Raw genomic sequence first — 6081 nt, 5'->3', positions numbered from 1 at the left:
GTAATTCAAATAAAGCAAAGTAAACTCGTTATAAAAATGAGAAATAGTAGTTCTTGAAGTCTAACACATGAAGACGTAAAAATGAGAGGACCTAAAATCTAATACTTAAAGACATAAAATGAGTATTTGTATTTAAGTGTCATGAAGGAAAAAAGAAAAAAGGATCATGAGATATTAAACATTATTTACAATATGAAGTTTCAAATAGAAACCATGTATTAAGTCTCTGCAATAACTTAATTATTTAATAGTCTAATTGGAAGGACTTCATACATGTTTTTTAAGTATTACTACAACTTGTTTATATGAATCCATAAACAATGATGTATGTATGTGTAAATCCCTCAAGGATCTCATGTGTAAGTCTCCGTAATAACTCAATTATTTAATAGACTTGGAACAACTTCATACATGTTTTCTAAGTGAAGTTACAACTTGTTTATATGGATTCATAAACAATGATATATGTGTTGGGATTAAGCCTTGAAAAGCATAACATGATGTAACAAATTAAGATTCATTTATAAATTAATTTATTTATATTTCTTAGTTTCCCTTAAATATCTCATTTGTGTTAATTAATTATTTGAACATACACCCCCCACTAATTGATTAATTTATTAACATGTATTAATTTATAAATTCGAACTATTAGGAAACCTGATATTAGTAAATTAATGAGGAGACTAAAATGTTAGATATTAATTTATTTTGGTAATTTTAATAAATTTTATTTTGAACTAGCCTATGATTAATTTATATGGTGACGGTCTTCAAATAATTTAAGTTATTTGCATGCATTAAAAAAAGAAAATAAAAAATTTCAAAAACCAAATAATTTTCCATAACAAATTAATTTTTAGGGATTAAAATTAATTTTTGCCACAAACTTTATTTTGCAATTAGTTTCATGATTAGAAGTGATGTCTAGCCAATAATTTATTTCATCACCATGTTTAGTCATAAATTTATTTTCATGCATAAAAAGTAATTTTTTGTCATAATCTATTTTTTCTAGCAGAAAGTTATTTTTGTCATAAATTGTTTTTTATGGTTAAAAATAAATTTTTACTGCAAAATTTATTTTTATAATTACTAATAATTAGACACGAAGCCAGAAAGGCACTACAAAAAAAATTTTGTACCAAAAATCTTCTTGTCATAAAATATGTTTTTTTGCTACAACATGGCTAAAACCTGTATTTGTTGTAGTTTTGATCTATTTTTGTTGATGGGGAGCCTTTGACTTGATTACCGCAGTGAAAGGTAGGGCTTTTGTTGGGATTGTTGCAGAGGGTTTTTAGGAGGATAGGGTTTTTGAGATCGGTGGCAGTAAGGTGCAAATATTTAGGAAGGGGCAAACTGATATTGGGGGCTTTTGTTTCCTTGTAATCCACGATGAAACGTCTATTACTGCAACCGGTAGGTGACAACGACGAGCATGATGATAGCAAGACCCACTCTAACACCATGACAACAAGTGGGCTACGTCGACGACGAAGCTGAGCATTGAAGGAGCGAAACTGAAAACGAAATGGGATTGGGAAATTGCGATAAATCGAGAGCTGACCAACTGAGACAATGTTGTTTCAATAGCAACAGTGGCAAAACAAAGTCGCTTTGGCCCGCAAGTGATTCATGACCAATTCAACCCTCAAACAGTTGAAATGTTCAAATCCGACCAGAGAGTCAACCGGTCTGCTCGGTCCCCTCTCTTCAATTCCGGCGGACTGCAAGTGTAATTTGGGCCTGGGTCCTGAGTTCCACTGAGCTTGCATGTTATACAACTTACATAGCTCTTCTTTTTTCTTTTTTCTTTTTTCTTTTTTTGATAATAGCATTTTACTATGAAAGTATCCATATGATCTGGGATCCCCACTTAATGATTCATTAAAAGAAATTTTCAATGCTTTTTTTAACTGGGAAATGAAAAACAGTTAGCCCACGTGGTTGCTAGGAATCACAAGCTTGTGTTAATGTACAGTTCATCTGTGAATGGCGTTGATTGGTGGGTTTCAAGGTACTAGCTATCGCCAGGTAAAGCTTCAACTCTTTTATATATCAACCCTTTGCTAAAAGATTTGACTAGACAACTGCAGGAATCAAACCGTACATATCGAAGGGGAAATCATTAATCCATACCCTTATACCTATTCAAAAGCAGCAGAAACATACTGTCAAAGCTACAAGCCCAACATAATAAGCAAGCAAAGGAGAATGAGAATCAGAGAGTAGCAGGAGAGGAATTGGTTTGGGAATCAGCGGCGGTGGAGGAGCTGGTAGTCTGGTCACCGAGTTTGACACCTGGCCAATCACGGCAGAGACAGTGTTGGCCTTTCTGGACACGTTCATAAACGGAGGGAACATGCCTTCCGCAGCCACCCCATGTGGTCTTCCCACAAGTAGAGCACTTCACCTCGTAGCACATCTTCCTCCACAATTTCTTCAATTTTTTAAGGTATTGCTTTACGATGATCGGATGGGAATCCTATCATTTATAGTCCCCAATGTCCTCGCGTTATAAGTATTTTTAGCCCATTGTTATGGTATTGGAGCACTAACGATGTGCCGTAGAAACGGAGGCCAGTGTTGTTGTTCCAGTCAACGGCGACGACGGGGTCCTGCCTCTACAAGCCACCAGGTGGCGTCCTACCATTGTGAAGCCAACCCAATTGTGAAATTAGATAAGCTTTCGAGACACGTTGGTTTTGCATTTTATGGCAAAATTCTATGATCTTCGTTGACTGCGGTCAACGTTGGTAAGTGGGTTTATTCACTGGTTTCAACTTTAGGTGAGTGGAAATGGACAACACGAAGATAAAAGGGGTCCCCTCATAACTTCATAATGGGCTGGACTGTGTCACTCCTCCAATGACCACCTTGAACTTAAGCCTGTGTTCCCCCAGTGAGAGACATTCCCCCATGATCTACTCTGGTTTTTCTCTTCAATTATCAAACATCCTTTTGCAGTTCCTAATCAACCACTCAATTTCCCATTCATCTATCCTTCCTTATTTTCCCTCTTCTCTTTTCCAATTTCCATATTCTCCCTTGTTTGGTCAATCTCTAGTCAGAACACGTGATGATCGTTGGCTTGTTTGGTCATTTTCTTTGTGCAAAAATCAAGCCACAACAAATAGAAACTATCAAAATTCAGTATAATTATTAGGGATTAAAGAAAGACGCATGACATGGCATATATATGCTCGTGTGGCATAATCACTCATTGGTTATTACATAGCCTTGGGGATGGAATAGGTGTAAATTGATGTCCAGGTTCTTACTTTAATAATTATACTAGTTGTTATCTCTTGTTAAGAAAAATAAGGTAATAACTAACAAATGATATTTTTTGTAATAACTAATAATCTTATGCATTCATTTCCTCGGCATTGACCCAATTTACGATACTATTGGAGTGAAATGAGGGATCTAAAGAAGAATAGAGATTACACTATATTAGTAATAAATAAATCCTTTGTATGTAAAAAAACTTAAGATATTTTGGGGATAAACGCCAATTGCAAGGTTTGAGATGACCTAAAAAGCACTTGATTATGATCGCTTTTGTCAGCCTACTTGAGAATTGAGCATTTACCTTAAAGAACTTCAGTTCTTTCAGCGGACAGTTGCAACTCCGGCCATTAATCGAGAAGTGATGGGAATGATGGAAACTTGTAAATATAGAAGATTCTATTAAAAATGAATCCTAATGATTCATTGAGTGGGATGACAGAACAAACCAAGTATCAAATCATTTGTTTTGAAAGATCATGGGCTAGCCTTGCAATTGAAATAGATATTGAAAGAGTAAATGTTTGCCCACAAAAACTTTATTTTACCGATAATGATAATATAAGAATTAATATATTATATAGTAATTGTGAACTATTTTTTTTTCTTTTTGAATATAACATTTGTGCATCCTAAAAATGTCCAAATGATCGATGTTTTTGGAAATGAAACATCCTCAGAAAATTATCTCTGGTATTCCTAGTGAAAAATGTTCACATGATGAAAATGTTGAAACAAACTAATGAGATAAACAAATAATTTGCCAGTAAAACTAAGATAATCATATTGGAGAATATGATTATCTATAGATATGAAATTTATTCTATGAACTTCACTAGCAAATGAAACATTGCATCAACATAAAGTCACCTCTCAAGTATGGTACCAAAAGCCAGATCCATTGCGCACAATTGGAAGAAACTATCATCCTTGATAAGGTAGAATCCTCTCCTGATTGATTCTTTCTTTGATCTTAGATTATTTGTTATTATGTATATTTATCTTTTCCTAGTTTATTGGATCTTCCAACTGTATATACACTCTATATAATGAGAAACAATTACCTCAATAATGATCGAGGATTTTAGCCATATTTTACACGGGTTCTCAAACCTTTATATGGTATCAGAGCCGATTTTAAATTTTTTTTTTTCGATCCTCTTCATGGCTACATCGTTGTCCTCATCATCTCCACTTCCGCTCAACACGATGGTGCATATGCTCACCATCAAATTAACCTCCTCTAATTATTTGTTATGGAGAAATAAGTTTATCCCTTTGTTGACTAGCCAAGATCTTCTTGGATTTCTGGATGGTAGTGTCCCAACTCCTTCTCCAAATGTTACTGGTTCTAACGGCACCACCCTAGTGAATCTGGCCTACACCTCTTAGTTGACTACTGATCAGACTCTCCTCAGCCTTCTCTATTCTTCTCTTACAGAGGAGTCTATGAGTAAGGTACTTAGTCTGAGTCATGCACATGAGGCCTGGACTACTCTTGAAGCCTCTTTTTCTCACAGATCCAAGACTCGAGAACTCCAACTCAAGGATGAGTTTCAACTTATGCAACAAGGCTCAAAATCCGTAGCATAATTTTCTCAACTCTTCAAAGGGCTCTAGGATCAATTGGCAGCAATTGGTCGTCCCATTGACGACTTGGATAAAGTCCACTGATTCTTGAGAGCCTTAGGTGCCGATTATAAAATTTTCTCAACTACAATGCTTTCCTAGCTTCCATTATCTTCTTTTGCAGATATCATTCCAAAAGCTTTGAGTCATGAGATCTTTGAACGATCGATGTACCAATAATCTATCAACTCAGCGTTCTATGCTCAACAAAATAATTCCACCAGACCGAAAAGCACCAAGAGCGGGAAGCCCAAACCTTCCACTGCCTCTGCCTCAAAATCGTCCTTCTCTTCTCCTGTTTATTGTCAAATCTGCGACAAAGAGGGCCACCTAGCTAAACGGTGTTGGATGTTCCTTAATCTCAAGAAAAAGCAATCTGCCAACCTTGCTGAGGCTTTCGCAACTTGCTCAATTCCGGACTCCAACGACTCCGAATGGTTTCCAGATTCTGGTGCAACCTCTCACTTGACAAATGATCCCGAGGATGTAGATGTTCCTGCTGTCTACTCTGGTAATGAATGGGTGATGGTTGGTAATGGTCAGTCCCTTTCCATTTCTCACACTAGTTCCATTTCCACCTTTTGTTACCCAAAGCTCTTTATTTTTATCTAATGTTTTAGTTGTTCCTAGCATTAAGAAAAAGCTTATTTCCATTAGTCAACTTACAAAGGATAATAATTGTTGTGTCATTTTTTCTCCCTCTGGTTTTACCATACAGGATCGGGTCACAAGAGTAGTGTTGGGGGTCGGCAAATGTGAGAATGGCTTGTATGTGCTCGATCAAAATCATCATGCCCTTGCTTCCATCGTTTCTTCAAATAAGTTGTGTGCCTCTGTTCCCTTGTGGCATGCTCGACTAGGCCACCCTAGTTTTCGCACCATTACCTCTCTTTCTAAGTCTGGTTTTATTTCTTGTAGTAATAAATTGATGGGTTTAGATTCACGTTTATGTGTTGGATGTAACCTTGGCAAGACCCATTCTTTACCCTTTTCACTTAATAATAATCGTTGTCATTTGCCTTTTGATTGCTTACACTGTGATTTATGGGGCCCTTCACCTGTTTGTTCTCTTACTGGTTTTCGTTATTATGCAGTGTTCATTGATGATTGTACTAGATTCAGTTGGTTTTTCCATTAAAACATAAATCTGATTTTTTT

This window comes from Vitis riparia, chromosome 18 (genome assembly GCF_004353265.1).
Source record: "Vitis riparia cultivar Riparia Gloire de Montpellier isolate 1030 chromosome 18, EGFV_Vit.rip_1.0, whole genome shotgun sequence".
In the NCBI taxonomy this organism is placed as follows: Eukaryota; Viridiplantae; Streptophyta; class Magnoliopsida; order Vitales; family Vitaceae; genus Vitis; species Vitis riparia.
Note: the sequence above shows the minus strand (reverse complement) of the source record.